This window comes from Anguilla anguilla, chromosome 4, assembly GCF_013347855.1.
Source record: "Anguilla anguilla isolate fAngAng1 chromosome 4, fAngAng1.pri, whole genome shotgun sequence".
In the NCBI taxonomy this organism is placed as follows: domain Eukaryota; kingdom Metazoa; phylum Chordata; class Actinopteri; order Anguilliformes; family Anguillidae; genus Anguilla; species Anguilla anguilla.
Genome location: NC_049204.1, coordinates 40,168,542 through 40,193,808, shown reverse-complemented (window position 1 = coordinate 40,193,808; position 25,267 = coordinate 40,168,542). Strand labels below are relative to the sequence as shown.

General features: G+C 43.9%; 1 protein-coding gene across 2 annotated transcripts in view; it reads left to right on the top strand.

The window, feature by feature from the left end:
• The first annotated feature begins 10,811 nt into the window (after positions 1-10,811).
• The window catches only part of LOC118224551 (serine/threonine-protein phosphatase 2A regulatory subunit B'' subunit alpha-like), an 88,978-nt gene continuing 74,522 nt past the window's right edge, over positions 10,812-25,267 (top strand). The window contains exon 1 of one of the 2 annotated variants that reach the window (XM_035412057.1): positions 10,812-10,914. The gene's annotated coding sequence lies outside the window, so the exon portion shown is untranslated. The remainder of the gene's footprint in view (positions 10,915-25,267) is intronic. The other variant, XM_035412058.1, reaches the window with a different exon arrangement.

Genomic DNA, 25,267 nt, shown 5'->3' with positions numbered 1-25,267 from the left:
GCGAGTTAAAACAAAAATCCCATGAGCAAAGGTTTCATTCTGCCCCTCCATCCATTGAACATAGGAAGCCGGCTATCTCTCGTGGTGGTATCTCCGGCTGGGGACTGTGGGAGCCCTCTGTTTCGCTTTCCAAGCCCTACTAGTGAGTCAGTGCTGCAGGGTTTGACCGCTAGTTCTAGGAATACCGGCAGAAAAGCTACAGGTTTGGGTAACCCTCCATCGGTTTCTGCTTGCCAGGCTAATGAGCTGGGGCCACGGGTCCTAGCTATTAGCAATGAGGTGGCTAGTGGAGCTTGTATTTGAGGGGAGTGGGTGGCGGGCATAGCTATAGAGTCTCTGGTGGACTGAGTGGTTAGTGCTGTCACTGGATCATCATTGGTAGTGCTGTGTTAAGCTGAACCGGTCATGGTCTGGTGATGACTGTCTCAAGCCTGCCCTCATGGCTGCGTTGGCCCCTGGTTTCCCTTAGCTATGCTGCCATAGCTACCTTTTGAACCCCCTAACAATGTTTTTTTCTCGTTTTCCTCGGCTCTGGGCACCTGCTCGGAGCTCTAGCCCAAGTTTGCTGAGCACCCCCCCTGGCCCAGAGCTCCAGCCCTAGACCAGCTAGACCAGCTGGGCACCCCTGCCTCCTGCCGCTATTGACTTTCCATAACAAACCGGTGCCTGCCCGCGGCAGATGGGTTCCCCCTCTGAGTCCGGTTTTGCTCAAGGTTTCTTCCTTCTATCAGTCAGGGAGTTTTTCCTTGCCACTGTTGCCCTAGGCTTACTCTTTGGGGGCCGGTTCTCTGTAAAGCTGCTTTGTGACAAAGCTTCTTTTTTAAACAAATAAAATTGAATTGAATTGAATTGGAGCCCCTGACGGTGGCACAGGAGGTCAGAGAAGCCCTCTGCTAATCCCACAATGTTGCAATGAACTGGTAAGTGGAGCCTCTTATGATGGCTTAGCCTTCACTGGGAGCCTTCCATTAGCACTAGCTACATGGAGATGTGTACCACTGAGCACAAAAGTGCTGCGGTCGCAAAAGCAGCAGGCTAGACTGAGCAGGAGATGAGCGTGAACCACCTGGCAGCATCCTTGCAAGGTGAGGCATGGCAAATCTGGACATCAACAATGACGAGCCCCTGTCCTTCAAGAGCCTCACTTCGGCGCTAGCCAGGTGGTTTGGGGAGCTCAATGGCTCAGCCAGGGACAGTCTGGCCCTAGACACATTCCACATTCCGTTCACTTGAGGCAGCAGATCTGCATCACCCGTCCAGGCAGCTTGAATGAGGCATTAGTTCAGGCCAAGGACTTTGAGGCAATCCTGCTTGATCAGCAGAGCACCAGCATGCTTCTGACTGGTCGTGGGGCAGTTGGCTCAGAAGAAGGGAGCAGTCTGGAAGTGACATGAGTTCCAGATTTCACTTCCGGTGCTGGTGGTGTGGCATGAAAGGCCATCTGATGAGAGTGTGTAACTGGAAACTGCAGGATGACGGCAAATTGCAGACACTGTTAGCAAGTAGCATACCATGGGGATCTACAAACACTAAGTTGGGGACAGGAACTGGTCAAAGACCGAACATGCTGATCCGCTGTAAGCCAACCTTGCACTTGGGTTCAGTCACTACTGAGCAAAGTTTTTTCGGGCAGAAATTACTTATTGGCACCTCTTAGCCTTGGATGCTGTGGTGCTGGGGCAATCATTAATGCAGCCAAGTAGTTCACTCTCCTCAATGACTGTTGACACAATGCGCAGAGAGAATGGCTGTAGAAGAACTGTTACAGCGCAGTAATGTGGGGGTTATCAAGGGGGAGTGCTCTCCTATCTGAATTCCAGTACCTGTATCCGCAGCCGAAGACAGTGAGTGTACATCACATGGGCTAATGTTACTAAATATTGGCAGGTGCAGGCCTGCCAATCCGCCAGCAGTCATAGCGCATCCCACTGGCCCAGAGAGTGGAAGTGGAGGAAAAGTTAAAGAAATGGCAGCAGCCGGCAGTATCTTCCCTTAGTGAAGTCTGTGGGCCTCCTCAGCAGTGTTTGCGAAGAAAAACAACATTTCTCTTTGGTTCTGTGTAGACTACAGGCAGCTATGTACAGAAACTAAAAAAGACTCAAAGGCCAGCTACAGCATGCATAGTCTATTTAGATGACATACTGGTGCATGCCCCTAGTCTAGACTTAGCCAACCCGTGGCTAGTGTTGGAGCGTATTAGCAAAGCCAACCTCAAACTTAATTCAGCCAAATGCCAGTAGTTCTGGAGAGAGATAAGCTTCCTAGGCCATGTTGTAGGAAAAGGGAGGGTGACTACCAACCCGCCAAAACTAGAGGTGGTAAGGAAATAGCTCACTCCTAAGTCACAGAGAGAAGTCCATAGTGTTCTGGGCCTATCATACTACATATACTACAGACACTTTATGAAGGCCTTTGCTAGCAACGCTGCCCTTCTGCACACTCACTGCAAAGTCCCCATCCTGCTATCAGACCTTGTGCTGCCTCAGTGCTGCCTCTATGCTGGGTCTTAGCTATGGCAGACCCTGACAAGCCATTCATTTTGACACTGATGCTAACAATATAGGCATTGGGAAGGTGTCACAGCCCACAGGGGATAGGGTGAAAATGGTGGGGTGCTTCAGTCGTCTGTTCATCACAGAGGAGCACAGTTATTATGTCACCAGGTGGGAGCTATTGGTTGTAGTGGCTGCAGCTCAACATTTCAAAGTATCTACAATGCATTTACAAGTTCATTTCCATTTGGACCATGCCGCATCACAGTGGCTATTCATTTTCAAAGGACCACAGGGCAGATAGCTTGTTGGATTGCATTGTTACAGATCTATCACTACTTCACCCTTGAGCACTGTCCGGGAAAGAAGTGCAAAGTGTAATGCCGATAACCTGTCACACCACCCTTGTGTCAGTAACCAGTGTTGTTACTGCGAATGTGGTGAGCAGAGGGATGACTGGAGAAGAGCGCAGGAGACTGCCCCCAAACTGGAAACCACCCCTGAACAAGTAGCAGCAACCAGTGCCGCATTCACGTTAGAAGAGGTGCTGCCTGCTCAGCTTGTGCAGGGTCAGAAGGAGGTCCCGGAAGTGGGTCCAGCACTGCAGTGGGTGCAAGAGGGGCGGAGGCTTGCTCTGTCTTGTCTGTCTACTTTATACACAGGGGTGAAGGTATTGGTGGTGTATAGAAGATGGTGAGACCCCAGGATGAATTCTGACTGGCTGCAGCTTGTGGACACCACTCCAGCAGCAGTGCAGCAGGGCGCTGATGGACAGGGTGGTGGTAGACATTCCCGGTCACCAACAGAGGAAGCCATTATGTGCTGTTGGCCATGAACTACTCCACGATGTGACCTGAGGAATTGGCGATTCCCATACAAGAAACGTTTGTGACGGTGGCGTGTCTGGTGGTGAGGATGCTCTTCAAGTTTTGGGTGCCTCAAGGGCTGCACTCTGACCAGGGAGGAACTTTGAGAGCCAGCTCTTCACCAAAGGTCTGCTGCTGCCTCAGTGTGAAGACTTACACCACCCTGCAACACCCCCAGGGCGATCGGCTAGTAGAGCAGTTTAACCAGTAGCCATTTGGCACTGCTCACAGTCCACCATCATCATGACTGGGACCTGCACCTGCCTTCAGAAAATGAGGGTTAAGTAAAATATTTTTCATTTTCTGAATCCGTTAACACCTTATTTGACATCTGACACTCTGAATACTGAACATAAGCATATCAACAGTTAAAACCCCTCACTTATCCAACCTGAAAAATAAAATTTGCTTTCATTTGTCAATTATTATCAAAGACCAATTATCAATTAAATTTCCAAATTCATTGATAGGCAGAGTAACCTGTTGGATCAACTTTTATCAAAATGTACAACTCACAACATAATTAAAGTAAGAGATTTATTACAACAGGTATGCAATGTCTAATCTAATGATGACTATCTGAAGTTCTGAAGTTGACTACCTTGAAAAAAAACTATTAATTTTACAGACATAGACAAGTTACAGCCACAAAAGAAATTAATGAAAGAAAATAACAAACGACAGCTTGTTCTTCTAAAATAGTCCCAAGAAAACAAAGATCAAAATTCAAAAAACCAAAAGACCACAGAATATTCCAAAAAGACCAGGGGTGAAAATATAAAAATGCTAGCTGCAAGACAAAAATGTCAGATCCTGCGCACAACAAACACCAAGAAACTCCAGTCCCAGATGCAAGGTTCAGATTCCTCGGATGGCAACAGCACAGATCAACCTTTGTTCCCACAACTGACTTTAACTGTCTGATGAACCCAAAAAACTGGCTCTCACTGCCAAGTAAAGGTAAGTCTGAATTGAATGAATAAGTTGTTCTGAGAAGGAAGGCAAAATGGTTGAGAGAGTGGGAGAGCAACATGAAATCCCACCAGTTGCAATTTCCACCTTCAGGTGAGATAATTTCCACCTTCAGGTGAGATATTTTACATGTAACAAAACCAAATCTCACTGGTCAGTGGTTTCCGCTTAAATCCGGAACTGCTTCTAAAATCTAGACCTCAACTGTCGAGCTTCAATAAGTCATTATCTATATAGATATTAAGTTTTGCAATAAATGATTTTCATTAAATATCAGATTGCATTCAAATCTGAAAGAAAAATGATATTTTGTGCATTCTTTAGCCACGTTGGGACTCTAAGTGCCCTGTGCTCCAGGCGGTAATGAAGTAATAAAACTGGGAGAAACTCCAGGACACTGTTTATGCTAATTGCCACAAGTTTCCTTTAATGTTTGAGGAGGGACATCAGGGATAGAGACAGAGACAAAGCAAATGAAATCCCTATGCTCACACAGGGCAAGTTTGTCAGATCAAATTATATTGTCTGTTTCTAAAAGGTGATAATCTAAAAACTACGTATCCTATGCCTGTACAGGAGTCCACGGGCTACACTCTGGCGGCGTTGCTGTTGCAGTGCAGGTGTAAGGCAGAAGAGGAACTACAACCTGCACTGCTCCAGCAGGGTGTTCTAGTCAGGGGATGCGGTCTGAGAGGACAAACCCCACTGACGGAAGCACCTAAGTTGGACAGCAACTGGGACGGCTCCTGCAGCAGCTGTCTGAGGTGGTGTACCGCGTCCGCCTGCAGCTTCTGTGGCAGGAGGTGGTCATTTATGTTAACGGCCTGGCATCATACCAGGGGGCCCTGCTAGCAGAACCACAGTTGCTGCCCCCAAGTAGCAGACCGCAGGTGTTGACCCCCAGCTGCCACTCATGTCCATCAGCGCCTGCCAGTAGCAGTCTGCAGCCACTGGCGCATCCCAGTTACAGTTTCCAGCCACTAACTCCAAGTTGCAGTCCACAGACCCCAGCTCACCAAAGCAAAATGCTGCAATCATCACTCAACAGCAGCAGCCGCAGTCGATGCAAGTGGGCAGGAGCTCATGCCCACATCAACCAGCAGTTTAGTTGAAATAAGGCTGCCGCTTATTGTGTATCATTTAATGGTCACAAATGACTTCCTGGTGTTGATGTAGCTAGTCCAGGATTGGATGGAGAAATAGCCAGTTAGATTCTGTGCTGTTTTGTATATCAGATTTGTATTATGAGCCTCAAGTTGGGTATAAAAGGAGCATGCAGTCAGCAAATGTGACCAGTTCCTTGTTTTCTTGTGCTTGCATCTAAGCTACTTACTTTTGGTGTTAATAAATGAGCATGACGGCTCTAAAGTGAGACCCGCCTTGTTTTGTTTTTTTCTGAAATCGTTACAATATGTCATACAGTGGATGTAGCAGACTAGTTAGGCAGTTTGGCAGTTGCCTGTCCAATTGCATCTGAGCTAGAATTATGTATTTGTTTTCACATAACTTATAGCAACATGTTTCTTATGTGAGTGGCGGGATGATTTTAAAACTTCATGAAGACTTAATAACAAAGGTGTTTATAGTACCATGCAAGTACATGTTTTTGCCGATTTAAAAAAACCCCTCAGATACACCAAACAGCAGAAGTATCTTAGTGAAGGAACATGTGTAATCTTACCCGGTGCTGCTCGAACAAGATTAATTTCATGATATCTGACTACAAAATTGTGTTTTAAGCTTTCCTCTGTGCTAACAGTTATCCTGCTTTCCATCAGTAGTGTGGCTCTACACGGATCGCTGTTTATCTTGATAGATGCAGACTTGTGTAGCCTGCATGAATACAATTGTGTGTCCTGCTATGACACTAGTGTATAGGCGAGTGACTACGGGCTCATTAGGTCAATTGCAGATATCTTGAGTTCTATGTGCATGTTAGGACCTTTAACTGCTAAGTGTGCTGTGGTACGAGTCAAAGAGGAATGTCAGGTTTAAACTGAATACAGTTTATTGTACAGTATGTTAATAATGCCAATTTACAATGATGCAAAATGTGTGCATGGCAAGATGGCTATATGTATACAATGCGCAGGAGGCTGTATTGAAGAGTATCCCAGAACCATTGCACCTTTTCCCTTATATACTCAAAGATCAAAGCAAAACACCAAGTCATCAAATAAAGACACAAACAAAACAAAACTGCACATCAATGATTCTGCTTGTGCTTTCTCTGTAAACATGCCACTCTGGGTTAACCTTTGCATCTGGCTGGGTGCTGCCCGATAGGTATCAAGATCTTTAGTTAGCACGCCACCACCAAAGACACCAACTTGTTTCCCATGACATCGGCTTTCCAACAATACAAAACATGATGACACTGTATTATGTAGAACTCAAGTTTTACATAATGCTGATCCAGTAGGATGTTCTGCAACTGAGCACTGTCTTTATCACACCCTCCTGACTCCCTGTCAGTACAGTAAACACTCTGATTTCCTTTGGGGGTCTGATAAGGGGCACACTTCTGTAAACTGCCCTACACCAATATGTTTTTCTGTTAATTGATGATGTGTGTATGCTACAGACTCCACAAACATTTGTCATTTAAATCACTGTCTGTCACAAAAATGTTTGGTTGTGCCCCGGTCTCTCCTACACAGTTGTAACAGATAGACAGCACAAGACAAGCTAGATATTAGCTGTTACTTACTAAGCCTGTGGATCTGTGTGCATGTGCGTTGACTTTCTGTATTCACATAAGTTAGCTAATGATTCATTTTGACTACCTGGACAGGTATTATGGTTGTTTCAATGTATATGAGTACAACTGCATGAAATGGCAGCGTGGCAGCTCTGTCTGGATTGGGGATGGGGGAGTAGCCTATCCTTTTCTGAGCCCCTGTCCCCAAACATGTCTGTTATTGATCTCTCTGCTAATATTGTGGTGTGTGTGCATGTTTGCATAGACCAAATGAGAATGAATAAAACTCAATACAAACCTTCCCAGAAGTCTCTCAGATCATAGATGAAAAAGCAGGGGTTCATTCCAATAGCTTATTTTAGCCTTCCTTGCTTGCTCGCCTCCTTTCCTAGTATGGAAGGCCAATGGATCAAACATACATGAAATTGACATCTGGAATCACATGCTGTCAATGGGTGCATTACAAATACTTACTTTGACTTTCTTGGACAGATATTTACAGTTTATGGTTAATAATTTAATTATTTTGGCAAAATATTTTATCCACAAATGTAGATTCCCAAAAAACCTTTGTTTTGGTTTTTGAGAAATAATTGTCATTGTACTTTAAATCTTTGATGTTTATGAAAAATAAACAAGCAGAAAGATTAAAATGTATATTAGTTCTCTATAATATACCTCTTGTATAATGAAATATGTTGGTAAACTTCTGTAACCTGTGTGTAATATTTGCTTGCTATTTACTTATTGTTTAATAAGTAAATAATAAGTACAGTCCTCACAGTGCTCACTTCCTCTTACAAACAACTGTCAACTGCTACTCAGACATGTCCCCATTCATTTATTACATCTTTGTTTTTTCCTGTGATCAGTTACCACTGTAATCTGGTCCTAAACAAACCTTATCTCACTTTTTTGTCTCAACGATTATTGTCACTAGTTGCCGTTTTTTTATGGTGCACAAACATTTAAAGAAATTATCTATCGTTCTTGCCATGTTAACAGTACCTTAACTGTATAAGCACTATACTATAACTATAGTTTTGTCCAGTATAGAGTGATCTAAAACCTGGAAAACTTCTGAAAGCGGGCTTCAGTCATCACCCCATGCTTTTGGTTTGATAATGAAAAGACAACTAATAACCAGTTCCCAACAGTAATTACTCATGTGCTTGATGCAACAAGAAAACACATTGTGTTTCCCATATTGCTTATTTGTATGATCTCTGCACATTAACCTTTTCATACTCAGAACCATTAGGGAATGGGGACTGTACAGAATGTTTGTAACTTCCCATTTTAATGAGAATTTTTTTTTGGAATTTGTACTTGCATTTATCTAGCTTTATTTTTTAACTAGACTCATTGGGTCAACTGCAGAGTGCTTAGCTTCAGTTTAAACCGCAAGTTTAAACCCCTAGACCACAGAACTACTTTACAGCAGGAACAGCATTCTGAATCTGTCAAATAAGGATTAGCAATGCAGTTCTGTGATCTAGGGGTTTAAACTCGAGGCTTAAACTCTGGCTAAGCATACTGCAGTTAACCAATTCTGTAGCTACATGAAATGGTCAAAGAGGTGGGAACACCAATATGAAAGTTACAGCCGAACAACTTACAATTTGTATTTATTCACAAACCATGTTACATGCTTATGAATGGTATTTTATTCTTAAGTCAATTACTAATAATTATTTGGAAATAACAAGTCATGATGCAGCTTTTCAAAGATTTTTGTTGTATGCTTACATAATTTTGTTTGTGTATCATCACCTTAGGTTGCGCAACCCTCCGTCCCTGTACACATCCTTAGAGCAGGTTCAAACTTGCAATCACATTCAGCTTTTAGAACTGCAGATTAACACAAATCATAAAGCCCACGTCAATTTTGTGTCCTTGCCCTAAATTGTAAAGCGCTGTGATATTGCCATGGCCATAGAAGGGCTGGCGATTTGAAATGATGTATGACACACTTGGTCTGTGTCTATTCTTCAAGGTTTCTCCTTGTGTGGATAATTTTTTTCTTTAAATAAAATAGTGTGATAGAAAAAACTGGTGGACACACTAATTCCCCATTAGGTCCCCAAACCCAAGTTCTTTGTAATTTCATGTGATATTTTATCTTACCTTTTTCCTTTGAAAAGAATGCAGTTCTGGGGGATGCTGTCCTCCTTAGAGCAAGTCTGCAGATACCTTGTATCCTTAAGAGTTCTGCAGGGAGTTTGTCATCCTCCAAAATTACTGTATATCCTCATGTCAGTAACATTGCATTCCTTACCCTCTATTTCACACAGCGACTGTACCTTGTAAAAACTACAATAATGAACTTGAATTGGTGCCGTGGAAATAACCAACCTTGTAGTGTGGGCAGTCTACATTCAAAGAAACACCTGCACAACCCAAAAAAACAGTGCTGGCAGGGAATGAGAGGTAATCGTCCACACAATTGGCTAGCGGGCCATTTGCCACCAAGTAGCCTATTTTTTATTTATAAAAAGAACATTTACTGTAATGCCGCATTAAGAAATTTTCAGAGTTAAATCAACAATTACAAAGTACAAATGGTCCTTTTTGGACTCATATATACTCTGTTAGAGTTGAATTAAAACTGGAAATCATCCTGTTTTTCCAGTGTATTCAGTGCACTAGCCTTTACCTGCTTCCTCATGCAAAACCAAGTTTTCATAAATTTTACTTTACATTACATTACAGGCATTTAGCAGACGCTCATATCCAGACTTACACTTAAACATTTTTTTTTACGTAGGCATCCATTTATACAGCTGGATATATACTGAAGCAATGCAGATCAAGTACCTTGTCCAAGGGTACAACGGCAGTGTCCTACCCAGGAATCAAACCTGTGACCTTTAGGTTACAAGACCAGTTCCTTACCCAATATAATACACTGCCGCCCCATAAGGTTCTTTAGAATTCTACATTGCTTCCAAGTACAATTTGCAAATCGGACTTACTTATTAACAAGATCATTCCAAGCAAAGTGGTAATCAGCACCAAAATGGTAACATTAAGTTTTCACAAGTAAAAAAGTATAGTTGTGGAACACAGCAGTGAATATAGGACTGTAAATTGAACATATGATCAAAGAGAAATTGAAAGAAAAAAAATGATATATGCTCTTTGCTATCGACTATCTTAAAATTATTAGGTGGACTTAAGAACTTGGTTGCTATAGATACACAGCAGAGGAAAAATCCAAAAATACAGATCAAAATTTGGATGATGTGCCAATGAGGTGCTTTGAACGAGTGATAGGAGCAAAGGAGGAACATAGTAATTAAGATGCAATAGGGAATGCTTTATGGTTAAAATGGCCAACTGTCCCCAGCAGTACTGTGTATTAGTTAAGACACCAGGGGGACATCTTATTCTTTACCTCAAGAAAAAAAAAACGAAAAAAAAAAAAAAACCCCAAAAAACTCTATCAACGCGAGAAAAACTGTTACCAGGTTACGTGCTAAGAAGATGAAAATGCAAGTTATTTTCAGATCTTTAACCAGAGAGGCTACAAATGTGAATGTGTTCAAATGTGGAACCAGTTGTACGTTCTCTAGCAGGCTACCATACATCCACACGAAAGACGTTTGCTATTACTGAACTGTTCAAAATGTTTGCATCTCATTACAAAGGACTTGGGCGCATTTATGCACACATCGCTGGCGTCCCTACCATGTGTCAAATGAAATTCCTCATTTAAAATTCCCGCCCCAATCTGTCAGGAATCCCCCGCGCCCTACCAGTGTTTGTCATGCGCTCGTGCCTGCTTTAGACTGCCAGAAGTGCACTTCCGATGCAGAACACAGACAGCCCCTCACTCTCACGTGCGGGTTCTTCGCATGCTTCTTCTGACGATCTTGAAAAGGTGAGTTTAAGTCCTGGATTTTCTTATGGGTTACATCAGGTTACCTGTGGCAGCACATGCAGCCTAGAAGAAAAGGTTCGTGCACGGTTGTTCATTTTACGAATACGAGAGTTAGTTCATTCATTATATTTACGGTCACACACGCCATGAATCCGTTTAAGTAGCCTACATGGCCGAATTCTACCTGGACGAAGTATAAACCTATTTGTTAACGCACATTAAAACCGTTCTAATGGCATGGGAAGTTTCAAACGGGAGCGACTGTTTAGCAATCGTTAAAAGGCGTTCGCACTGCACCGCCAAGACGCCCAAGCCCTGCCACGGGTAGCCTACAAGCACAGATTGAATATTTGACTTCGAGTCGCATGACCTGTCAGTGATGGTATTTCTATTTTCATATAGGTTAAAGGAAGGGAAAAGCACATTTCGCGCATGTCTCATTTTCCCCCATACACTCTAGTCGAAAAACATTTAAAACGATTATTCAAATATAGATAGAAGATACGGAAACATTATAAACGTGACTACAGTCTATCGCAGGGCACCAAGACATAGCATATTAGTACATTTTCTGTTGGGTTCCCGCGTGGTAAAATGTGCTCTCTACGTCTTGCTCTCCACGTCTTGTCCTCTCAAATTCGTGACCTTATGTGTGTGTGGTCTGTTTTCATCTGCTCTGTCCCGTGAACATCCTTTTGTTGATTAAATGCTCATGTCATTGTTTTGTATTGTATGCCAATAGTTCGTTGCCCTTAACTGATGTTATCGTATGGCGCATAGGCTCATGTAACAAAGAAGTCTTCACCCTTGCTCAAATAAGACGAAGAGACGTGAAGCATTGTTGCACTGGTTGCTGTGAATGCGTTATTTTACTCAGGGTCTTGGTAACGGTGGTATAGGTTCACTCGCCTATTCCGTCCTTAAATAACCGCTTCGTGATGCTGGGGACAGTTCTTTCAGCAGGGTGGAATAATCACGACACCTTGAAACAAAAGAACGCTCTTCGCTTTCCAAAGTACAACTGGCAGATAGAAACCGGTGTTCTTTTTGCTCGTTTTCACTACGAGTTTGTCCAGAGGCGCAGAAACCCAAGATGGAATCAGGTGCAGAAGAGAGGCTCAGAGCAAATAATAAATGTAAATCATCACCAAATAACAAATATAAAGCAGATCTTGGTTAGCCTACACATCAGTCAAACCTTTTGGCTTTAGGCTACTAACATGCTGGCATGTATGCATATGCATTATTTGCAGTTATGCAGTAAACCAGTTATCAGTAAAAGGCTTAGCCACAGTGTGACCAGCACTTTTACACGTGTTGTCAGGTGATGCCGTACGTGAACATTTATTTCAAGGCATAGAACGATACGTGATTTTCTTTCGGATCTTTTCAATGGTGTGAAGATTTGGGTGTCTGGGTATTTTTTTCTCAGTCTAGTTTACCCTGGGCATTCTCATCATTGCTGTAATTTTATCGTGCTGTTGTGTGACGTCACGCTAAAGTAGAATGTAGCGCTTCACCTGGGCGATTATAGGATATTACTATGAAATGTAACCCGTATGCAGTGTCCATTTGAAAGACTCTCAAATTACGAATAATCCCACCGTTGACGCAAACCCCAAGGTCCTGGGTCGTACGTTTGTTACTACCGTGAGCATCCATGTCTATGTCACAGCATGACCAACTCTGCTGGTGCACGTGCGGTCGAATGTTTTTTCGTTGTTGTGTCCCAGAGGGAAGGTGTGTTACGTGGTTGCATTAAGACGCTAGCTGATCAATGTATTTTTTAAACGGTGCTCCATTTCCTGGAAATGCTGATAAATGGAAAACCCACTCGTGCACTCACCGGGTTTAAACCGCTCACGCCGCCTAATTCTCGATCTAAGTCATGCTTGTACGTGTATGTATGCCATTAGGACGTCAGCACATGAATTGCATACAATCAGATGGACGTATAGGACAGTGCAGTTGTATTTCTGTTTGCAATGGTAGTAAAAATGTTATTGGTAGCTGTTTTCCACGCAAGTTCACGGCCATCTAGCTTGCCATTGGTTTTTATTTCGATATTACTAGGGAACAAAAGGTAATTACGAGAAACTGTTTCGTTATAACGGAATGAACTTAATCTCGACATTACGAGAAAAGATCAACTGCTCAAAAGCGGAATATGCCCCGTGAGAAGCATAAACATAAAACTGCATGTATTGAAGAATACCTGCCATTGTCAACCCATAAAATCGTCACACAAGTTGTTTTGGAAAACGTGTACCTTTTTTAATAACCGTGTAACTACTTATTTCGCATAACGTAAATTTTTGGTCATAATGACATGATCATTTATCGTAAAACGAGATCAATCAATCAATTAATCAAATTTTATTTGTATAGCGTATTTTATAGCAGTTGTCACAACACGCTTTACAGACAACCCTGGCCTAAACCCCCACAGCAGCAAGCCTAAGGCAACAGTGGCAAGGAAAAACTCCCTGTGGCAGATGGGAAGAAACCTTGGAAGGAACCAGGCTCAAGGGGGAAACCCATCCTCCTCTGGTCAGCTCAGGGTGCCGACTGGTGACCAGCATGTCAGTCAGTTTTATAAGGTTTCACTAGGTGCTGAGATAAAATACCCATTCTTATATTTCTCCTAGATCAAAATGAAATGACCAGACTGCATTGAGACATATGAAAGTGTCTTGGGATTTTCTCCTGAGAAATATCTAATAGAGCTAATGGAAAAATCACAGTATAATCTTAACAGTTCTCTATGGTGTCTTTCAATCCAATTACTATATCTACCGTACAAAGTCTCAGACCCCAGACACACACAATTTAACATACAGTAAGCTCTATAATGTATGGGACGAATACATATTTATTTTTGATTTGGCTCTGTAGTCCACAATTTTAGATTTGTAATCAAACATTTCATATCTGGTTCAAGTTTACATTCTCAGCTTTTATTTAAGGTTATTTTATACACTTTGTTTCACCATTTAGAAATTACACCAGTTATTATACATAGCCTCCCATTTCAGGACACCATAATGTTTGGGACATGTCAATGTTGCGTAAATGAAAGTAGTCCTATTTAGTACTTTGTTGCATATCTTTGCATGCAATGACTGCTTGAAGTCTGTGACCAATAGACATCACTAGGTGCTGAGTATCTTCTCTGGTTATGCTCTGCCAGGCCAGTGCTGCAGCCATCTTCAGTTCCTGGTTCTTTCAGGGGCTAGTTGCCTTAAGTTTTCCCTTCAGCATATGAAACACATTTTCAATTGGATTTAGAACTGGTGAATGACCAGGCCAGTCAATCATTTTCCATATTTTGGCTTTGAAAAACTACTTTGTTGCTTTAGCAGTATGTTTTGGATCTTTGCCTTGCTGTAGGATGAAGTTCCATCCAATGAATTTGGAGGCATTTGTGTGAAGCACATAAGGTGCTTCTGTACACTTCAGAATTCTGCTGCTGATATTAGCAGTTACATCATCAATTAAGACAAGTGAGACAGTACCTGTGGCTGCCATACATGCCCAAACCATAACACCCCCACCACTAAGTTTCTCAGATCGGGGTCGCTTTGGATATTTGCCAGTTCTTTTTAACCAGTTCTTTCTACACTTTGCTCTTTCCATCGCTTTGATAAAAGTGCATCTTGGTTTCATCTGTCCGTAAGACCTTTTTCCAGAACTCTGCAAACTCATTTAAGGTCATTGTGGCAGTGAGTGCCACCCCTCCTGCCTTCCAACACACTCACGTGAGACAACCGTTTTTAGTTTTTAGCTTTTAGCACTTCCGTGCTCTTTATTAAAGCCCACGGCTTTTTCTTGGAAACAACGTAACACAGGGTTTGTCTTTTGTTTCTTTTAACACTTTTAACGTCCTTCTCTCCGGCGTCCGCTCCCGAAGACTCCCGGTCTCTGCTTTTAAAAACCCCAGGTTCACTGTTGAAAACAATCAGAGGCAATCAGCGCAATTAAACAATTGATAATTATCGGCGCTGATTACCTCCACCTGACAGTTGTGACGACGGATCCGAGAGCCGCTCCTCTCACTCTCTCTCTCTCTGCAGCCGACGCTCAAACCACGCCCACCCCACCACATACCCCCACCGCCCAACTTAGGCCGGGGAGCCATCCGGCCGATGACCGACCTCCCCCCCCCCCCCCTCCTGGGGCCGAGAGAGGAAGTCAGCCACGACCATCCGTGCGCCCGGTCTATGGATCACTTTGAAGTTAAAAGGCTGCAAAGCCAGATACCACCGAGTGATCCGGGCGTTGGTATCCTTCATGCGGTGGAGCCATTGGAGGGGGGCATGGTCCGAACAGAGGGTGAATGGGCGACCCAGAAGGTAATAACGGAGGGCTCCGACTGCCCACCGAATGGCGAGGCACTCTTTCTCCACCGTGCTGTACTTCGCCTCCCGTTGTGACAGTTTTCGGCTAATGTACAGCACAGGGCGGTCGACTCCCTCCACCTGCTGGGTCAAAACAGCCCCCAGCCCTCTGTCCGACGCATCGGTCTGCAAAACAAAAGGGAGAGAGAAGTTAGGTGTAAACAAGAGCGGCTCCCCACAGAGAGCTTCTTTTACCCTCTCAAACGCCTGCTGGCACGGTTCCGTCCACTGGACTGGATCTGAGGCACCTTTTCGGGTTAAGTCAGTTAGGGGGCTGGTTAGCTCCGAAAATGCCGGGATGAACCTTCTGTAATAGCTGGCCAGGCCCAAGAACCTCCTTACCTCTTTTTTTGACTTGGGTCGGGGACAGGCTGCAATCGCAGCGGTTTTGTCCACTAGAGGCTGCACCTGTCCACTTCCCAAGTGGTACCCCAAATACCGTACCTCCGCTCGGCCAATAGCACACTTCTTTGGGTTAGCCGTGAGCCCTGCCTGCCTTAAGGATTCAAGCACTGCCCCCACATGCTGCAAATGCTGCTCCCAACTGCTGCTATGGATGATTACGTCATCCAGATAGGCAGCAGCATATCCAGCATGCGGACGCAATACCCGATCCATTAGGCGCTGGAAGGTGGCAGGGGCTCCGAATAACCCAAACGGAAGTGTCCTGAATTGGTACAAACCATCCGGAGTGGAGAAAGCCGTTTTTTCCTTAGATTTGGCAGATAAGGGAATCTGCCAGTAACCCTTGGTTAAATCCAGCGTCGAAAAAAATCGAGCCGTGCCAAGCTGATCCAAGAGCTCGTCGACCCGAGGCATTGGATAAGCATCAAACCGTGACACTTCATTTACCTTTCTATAATCCACACAGAAGCGAATAGGTACACGCTGGTTCTAATAGATTGAATGCCCAATAACTCGTACAGCTCGCGTAGTGTGCGTGACATAAACTGCGTGCCCTGGTCAGTCAGAATCTCTTTCGGGATTCCGACTCGGGAGATTATTTGAAACAATGCCTGCGCAACACTTTTTGCCGAAATGCTGCGCAAAGGAACTGCTTCGGGATACCTTGTCGCATAATCCACCAGAACTAACACGAAGCGGTATCCCTGCGTGCTCCGATCAAATGGCCCGATGAGGTCCATCCCCACTCTCTCAAAAGGGACCTCCATTAGCGGAAGGGGGCGCAACGGCGCTTTTAGGATAGCCGGGGAATTTACTAGTTGGTATTCAGGGCACGACGCACACCACCGACGCACGTCGGCCCAAATGCCCGGCTAATAGAAACGAGACATTATCCGGTTCAGTGTTTTCTCATACCCTAAATGACCAGCTATGGGGTTAAAATGAGCCGTCTGAAAAACCATTTCCCGAGAGCTTTTAGGCACCAGCAATTAGGTGATTTCCTCATTAGTCTGAGTGTCACGACACACTCTGTATAACCTATCCCGAATTATTACAAAATACGGGTGAGTGAGTGCTGCATCAGGGCGCACCTGCTGACCATCAATGTACATCACGCGGTCAAAGGCAAAGCGTAGGGTGTCATCACGAGACTGCTCGAGTGGGAAATCCTCCATGGGGCGAAACACCGGTACCTGCGGAGTCTCCACCGGAGGATCCACTGGTGCCGGCTCCCCCTCTGCCGCGTCGGACGACCCCGCGTCACTGCTGACAGCAGCACACACATCACACAGCCTTATCCGTCGTGAATGCACCCCCCCTACCTTACCAGCTGCCTGGCGGAACCCCGGCCAATCAGTGCCTAAAATCAGAGGGTGCGAGAGGCGGGAGCTAACCGCAGCCTTTATTTTATGTTTTTTTCCTTGACACCGAATTTCCACTGAGACTATAGGGTACTCGTGTAAATCCCCATGCACACACCTTATAGATACCCTTGATGCTTCTAACAATGCCTCGGGTCGAACCAGGCTTTGTTGAATCATGGGCTGCATAGCCCCTGAGTCCAACAGCGCCTGGTGTTCACTCCCTTGAATCCTTACCGGAATACAGTACGCTCCGTCTGGGTCGGGAGCGGAGGTGGGCGGGCCGACAACACGAACCACCTGCCCCACCTCCATGAGCGGGCACTCGCGGCGCAGGTGACCCGGTTGTCCGCACCGCCAACACCCCGGTCCGGGCGTCTGAGGAGCTCTCTGTGGGTCGAACCCCGCCGCCACTGAGCCTGGGGCTGGGGAAGCAAAAAAAGGGTTGTTGCGGGAAAATTAGGGGGTTTGGGCACGGGGAAGGGAGGAAGGAAGGGGGGGAGGAAGGGAACGAGGAGGGGCTCTCCTGCGTGGAGCCGTTTCTGCCCGTCCTTGCTGCGGCTGCTGCTGTGACTGGCCGCGGGGGTAGAGCGCCAGGTGGTCCTCCGCCAGGGTGACAGCGGCCGCCAACCCGGTCAGTCGATGGCACCTCACCCAGTTCGCCTTCTCCCGCGGGAGGCCATCAATGAACCGCTCGAGGGTCACCAGCTCCACCACCCCGTCGGCTGACCGGAGTTCCGGTCGCAGCCACCGACGCGCTATGTCCAGCAGTCTCTGGGCGTACGCGAACGGCCGGTCCTCTCCTGCCAGGGCCGTCTCCCGGAACCGTCTCCGGTGTTCTTCTGGGCTGTACCCCAGGCGGTTCAGGACCGCCTTCCTCAGGTTCGCGTACACGGACTGCGCTGTGGGGGGTAGGCTGTGTGCCGCCTGTTGGGCTTCCCCTGTTAAGAGGGGCAGGAGGCGGACGACCCACTCCTCCTCCGGCTATCGACACGCCCTCGCTGCCACCTCAAACCCATCGAGGAATGCCTCCACGTCGTCATCCGGGGTCATCTTAGGTAGATGGAGAGCTACGGTGGATCCGGTCTGTCGCTCTCGGGAGCTGGTTTCTCCCGCAGCAGCCAGCTGCAGCAGAGCCTGAGTCTGGAGGGAGGTCTGTGCACGCAGAGCCTCCAGTTGTTCAGCGTGTAACGCAGCCTGCCTTTCCTGCATCGCTGCCATCCCCTCCAGCATCCTTGCTAGCACTACCACCGGTTGTGCAGTTTCACCCTGCTCCGGGCTGTGCTCCATGGTTGTTTCCTCTGTGAAATGTTGGTTGTCTCGAACTAGAGCCTCCCCCGCACGGGCCACCACTGTGGCAGTGAGTGCCACCCCTCCTGCCTTCCAACACACTCACGTGAGACAACCGTTTTTAGTTTTTAGCACTTCCGTGCTCTTTATTAAAGCCCATTGCTTTTTCTTGGAAACAACATAACACAGGGTTTGTCTTTTGTTTCTTTTAACACTTCGTCCTTCTCTCTGGCGTCCGCTCCCGAAGACTCCCGGTCTCCGCTTTCCCCAAGGCTCACGGTTGAAAACAATCAGAGGCAATCAGCGCAATTAAACAATTAATAATTATCGGCACTGATTACCTCCACCTGACAGTTGTGACGAGGGATACGAGAGCCGCTCCTCTCATGCTGAAGCCACACTATACGCGGCGACGGCCGCCTGTCGCCGCGCCGCGTCCCCACAGTCGGCTGTTTGTGGGCGTGTCACCTATTTTTGACAGACAGTTGTGTTCGTTAAATGTTGACCGGGTTTAATATCGTGTTTCATATTCATTGTCCTGTCTGAATAAAAATCATTTTGCAGTAACCTAGATCTGAAAGATGTTAGTCAGCTGCCTAGATAGGCTGTTTAATGTCTAGCTAGTGAGTAACAACCAACAACAAAAAAATTGTCTGACGAATTAGCCAGATAATTCCTTCAAAGTTGTATCTGATTAGCTAGCTAGGTGGCTGGTAGAAACGAACAACTTGTAACTAATACATTAGGAAGATTTTTTTGTTTGTTATTGTTTGTTGTTACTCACTATAGCTAGACATTAGACAGCCTAGCTAGGCAGCTTATTAACATTTTTCAGCTAGGTTACTGCAAAAATTATTTTTATTCAGACTGGACAGTGATAGTAGCTAACGGCGATAACTAAATTGCAGAGCCACCGACAATTTCAGAGACTTTTCTCCACGCTACTTCCTCTTATCAATGTCTCTGTAGGAGATTTTATTAAGTTGGGAAGCCCGATACGGAAATTACGAGTTAGGTCCTCCATTGTGGAACAATAGCATGTGGAACTAAAATTTGAAAAAAATAGGGACAATTTACTTAACGGATCATTAGATCAAATCAGATTGGTTACCGCGACGCGGCGAGGGGGTCAAAGTTGAATTTTTGCCATCTCCCCCGCGGCTCGCCGCCTCTCGCCGCGCGGCGGGGCCGCGTATAGTGTGGCTTCACGGTCACTCTCTCTCTGCAGCCAACGCTCAAACCACGCCCACCCCACCACAGTCATCTTAGTAAACTATAACCTGGTCATCCTGGTTTTGTGGCTAGCTGGTGGTTTGCATCTTGCAGTGCAGCCTCTGTAGTTATGTTTGTGAAGTCTTCTGCTGACAGCAATGACTGACACATTCACACCGGCCTGCTGAAGTGTTAATGATCTGTCAGACAGGTGTTTGGGGGCATTTCTTCATTATTCTGAGAATCCTGTGGTCATGAGCTGTAGAGGTCTTCCTTGGCCTACCAGGGGCTTTGCAATTACTGAACTCACTAGCGCTATGTCTGAAAAGTGGCGTTATTTCTACATGGTAAAACAAAAATTATGTTCCCTACAATAGATTGACGACCTGTCCAGGGTGTATTCCAGCCTCTCGCCCAATGCATTCTGGGATAGTCTCCAGAACCCCCCCACAACCCTGACCAGGAACAAGCGGGTATAGATAATGGATGTATGTAATATTTCAACCTATATCTATATAATTTCTATATCTGTTTGAGTCTTCTAGTGCAATTCTATTTACTGTAAGTAGCAAAGTGTGACACTTGATATGACTGAAGACAGGAATTTTGGCATGCTATTACATTAACAGTTAAAGCATTACATTATTCATCAAAAAAACTGTAACCTCCGATTAATGTAGTAATCGCCACACCAGTTAATGTAGTAAGTCATTACATTAACCAACAAAAGTTAACTGTTCAAGATTTTAGTTACATTAACCAGCAGTTCTTACATTAAACAGCTGTTATAAAATTTTTTATCACACAAACCATTTTTATTACATTTGCCATTTTTATTACATGAACTGTTGTTACATAGCCTTTAATAAAAACTGAGAATCTGCACTTTAACTACATGTGAATTGTTTAATTGAAAATCTAAAATTGTGGAGTACAGAGCCAAATCAAGAATAAATACGTCTGTCTCAAACATTTATGGATTAATGGATTAATCTACTGTCATGTGAAGAATGCCGTTCAGGTATGAAGAAGTTCACACCAATGTGTAGGTAAAAAATGAGATTTGAGTGTTGTGCTCAGTGTTGGCATTCTCTGTTAAACTGAATTTTTGCTGGTTGAGTTAATGTAAATTACGGATAAAGAGCCTCTGCTTAAAATGTATCTAAATCAACATTCTCTGACATTGGTGCTCGTAATACAAAGAGTAATTGTATTTTTTTAAACCAATGTTTCACCACTTCTTTATTCCCTTCATAGTCAACCATCTGCATTTAATTTTGTTGTGTGAATACATTTACTGTGCAGTTAGCACAAACAGACTGTAGGTGCCTGATCAAACAGAAGAGACTGTTGATGTATGATGAGATGTGGACTATTCCACCAACTGAATTCTTAGGTTGCAGCTACAGATCTTTAGGCAGTGCACTGGATGGTTTCTGTCAGCACTGACTATGAGGGGTGGAAGTAACAAAAGTTATTAAATAAATGCTGAATCAATTCAATTGCAATTAAATTCAATATTGCATAAAATTCAGTTCAGTTAAAATTTGAAGTGTTAAAATGCTATCAAACTAAATAATCCCTCAATAATAAAATTATTTACAAATATTTTTATCACTGTATTTCATCGCCTTGACATTTATTTATTTACTAGCAGTTTTATCAATTTGATACACTGAAATTCCAATCACCACCACTTTTATCAGTTCACTGCTGCTTTCACTACCACGTTTATCAATTCGATGCAACTTTAAACACCACTTTTATCAATTCAATTGAAGTTTCACCATGTGTCAGTCAAATTATCCCACCCACCGACGTAGCCTACATCAAGTTCAAGTTCAAGTTTCTTTTATTACCACACGGCTAGGCTGGTGGAATTAATCTCAGTACAGATGGAATGGCTGTAACAATACACCACATACAACACTAGTGCAAACATAAAAGACATAAGTGCAAAAAGAAAAAAACATACAGTACACAATTCCACATATCATACAGTTAGACTGACTTTTGTGTATTTATCAACTGTACGGCTTTGGGGAAGAAGCTACGGTTAAGGCGTTCTGTCCTGCCTCCTAGTGACCTGTACCTTCTGCCAGAGGGGAGATGCTGAAAAGGATGGTGAGCTGGGTGAGGAGGGTCATCCGTGATCTTGGTTGTTCGTGAGATGGTGCGTTGTGTGTATATGGAGTCCATTGTGGGAAGTTTGCAGCCTATGATCTTTGATGCTCTGGTGATAATTCTGTCCATTTTCTTTATTGTGTGCTTAGATGTGTTTCCATACCTGACAGTAATCGATAGCAGGGTTTCCCCCAGAAAAGTTGTTAGGCCCGGTGGCAAGTGTCTTTTTTGATGGGGGTCTGGCACGGGCCAGCGACAGACTGATGGCAGCATTACGGTAGGGCCCTATAGTTTCTGTGATAACAGAATCACAGACGGAATCGCGGAATTGAGAATTTAGCTATAACACAGATTCCATAGGGCCCTACATTAAGTCAGTGCTAAAATCTGACCGGAGACTTTGAAAATATCACTACGTAATGTGAATGTTGTTATAAACAAGTCATTTATTCAACCACATTTTAAAAAATCAACTATTTACAGCATAGCATAGTCTTACAAAGAATCTGACAACAATGTACAGACTGGGAATGCTGTGTTTTCAACAACAACAAAAGAAATTAAATTAAATTAAAATAAATAATATCAAAGTTTTTGCACTCTACAAAAAACCTGAAAAAAGTTCTGATTGGCTACTGAATCTTACAACAAGCCTTGGAATGCTGGGCACATTTAAATAGGGATCGGAATCGCGAACCGGTTCCAAGTTGTCCTATTCATTGGAATCGTATGGCTCCGAGCTTATCGATTCCGCTTATCGAAGCCAGTATGTTTTTAGGACAGCTGCGCATTGCAAAACAAATTTGATCCGGGCTGCCAGCCTTGATACATTCTGTTGTGATAAAGATTCTAAGACAACTCAGCAATTTCTCTGGATTAACGGGTTATTTTTTAGCCTGAAATTCGATCGTATTACTAAATGGCTACACATGTCATGTAACGTGCAAGTAGTTGGCTATCTCCCTGGATATGAAGTAAATGTTTTTACTAATAAATAATAATAATAATAATAATAATAATAATAATAATAAGAAATGCGATTTTATCCATGGAAATAGCTATACAAAAAGGCAAAATAAATGTAGTGTTTGCGATTGCTGTCGTAGATGTCAGAAGGAAATGTCACTCTCAAAAATTTGCTCTCTTTGCTGGGCACATTTCAACAACAACAAAATATCTATGTATCTGTGTTACTGACTGTTTGGCTAGCTAGCTAAGTTAGCTAAATGACCACGTTGTCCTGCACATCAATGTCATCAAGATAACATTATTAATAAACAAGTGAAGTCGTTATTTCGATGGCGATTAATAAATCAGGTAATGTTACAATGTATCGAACGTTACATTCATGCTACTAGTTTAACGTTACCTCCACACTGCTTAAGTTAATATAAAAAGAATGTACTTACCGACGAGATGAAGTGATAACACAGTTTGTAACGAGGTTAGTTAGCCTACTAAAGAAATGGTGCCTTGCTAGGTAGGCTACTGTTAGCTTGCGATAGTTGGAAGCATCATGTATTGAGCGTCACTATGCACAATGATGGTAAAGAACAGACCTGCTGTTTTCCTATAGTGCGTTCACGTTTTAACCAATAGATTTTTTTTTTTAAATCCCCGATGCTTAGGCTCGACGGGGGGTCAATTTAAGCCCGGCGGGCCGCTGGGCTTGCAATACACTGGCGGAAACCCTGGATAGTGACAGGATGCTCTGGATTATGGCTGTGTACAATTGGACTAGTAGATCTTGCCTGACTGTGCTTTTTGAGTTGTCTCAGGAAGTACAGTCTCTGTTGGGTTTTTTGCATTTGATGGTTGGCGTCGAGGTCCCATTTCAAGTTATTGCTGATGTGTCTGCCAAGGAACTTGAAGGAGTCGGTTATTGTAATTGCTTGGCTGTCGATGAGGATAGGTGCTTTTATTGATTGTTTTGTTCTGAAGTCGATGATCATTTCAGTAGTCTTTTTTTCATTCAGGACCAAGTCATTTTCCTTGCACCAGTTGACTGAGTTCTCTACCTCCAGCCTGTAGTCGTCTTCATTGTCTTTCGAGATCAGTCCTACGATTGTGATGTCGTCCGCATATTTCAGAATCCTGATGGAGTTTGATGTTGATCTGAAATCGTTGGTGAAGAGGGAGAAGAGCAACGGGGACAGAATGCATTCCTGTGGCACCCCCATGCTGGTGGTGAGGGGATGGGAAGTGATGTTGTTGAATCTGACAGCTTGGCTCCTGTCCTTCAAAAAATCCAGGATCCAGAGGCACAGAGAGGTGTTAATGTTCATGTCCTGGAGTTTCCTGAACAGCTTGAGAGGGTTGATAGTATTAAAAGCAGAACTGAAATCGATTAACAGAATTCTTGCATAGGTATATTTGGACTCTAGATGTTGGAGGGTAAAGTGCAGTGCCAGGTTGACTGCATCATCTGTGGACCGGTTTGGGCGATATGAAAATTGTAGTGGGTCCATCAAGGGGGATGTGACTGATTTAATGTCTGCCATGACTATGTGCTCAAGTGCCTTCATTGCCACTGATGTCAGGGCCACAGGCCTGTAGTCATTGAGGCCAGATATTTTTGCTGTTTTGGGAATGGGGATGATGGTGGAGTTTTTGAAGGAAGCTGGGACCTTTTGTGGGCTGAATGAGGAGTTATAGATGTCTGTGAAGACTGGGGCCAGTTTTTCTGAGCAGTGGCTTAGTAAGGCTACATCTATGTACTTGACAATCGACAGCTCTTGCATTTGGATTATCCGGCCATGGGATTTTGCACTCACCTGTTTATGCCGCCATTCTGAGGTTTATTTGCATGGTGTCGAAGTGTGCATTATGGAAAACATGTTTGCTGAGTGATTTCAATCTGTCTCCCATTTATCTTAAAGAGGCTTTACATTTTATTATTATCATATAATAATTCCTATTAATATAAAAACAGCTGGAACAAGTATGTTTGCTGCATCAGCTTACTTGATTGTTGGGCTGAGTGCACATAGCAGTTAGGTAGCCCCATTATGTGACAGCAATTGTAATTGTAAATGTAACAGAGTTATTATGGCCTATGTCTATTGTTGTGACATAATGAGGCTAAGCAGTTAAGGTATCTCATGTTAGCTAATGTAAGTACCACAGGTATAGAAGTAGCTAACTTGCAATTTTAGTTCCCAGTCGACTTTTATTTATTTATTTATTTATTTATTTATTTATTTATTTATTTATTTATTTATTTATTTGTTTGTTTGTTTGTTTGTTTGTTTGTTTGTTTGTGTGTTTGTTCGTTTTTCTTGCATAAGGAATCTTTGGATAAGGAATCCCTTTCAACCAGGGCTAGACAGAACGTTGGAATAGGGGAAAACATCCAGCAGCATAGCCATCACATATTTGAGCCTGTATATAACTAAGTGGGCTAGACACAGGGGTATTTCTGGCATGGTTTAAAAGATGGAAGATTGGGTTCGCAGACAGGGATGGGGAAGTTGCTCCCCCGTATTTCAAACATTGAATATATTCATTGTTGCAAATATTCAAAATTAGGCGTGGTGGTTAAGCCAAGATAAATGGGTGGGCCAG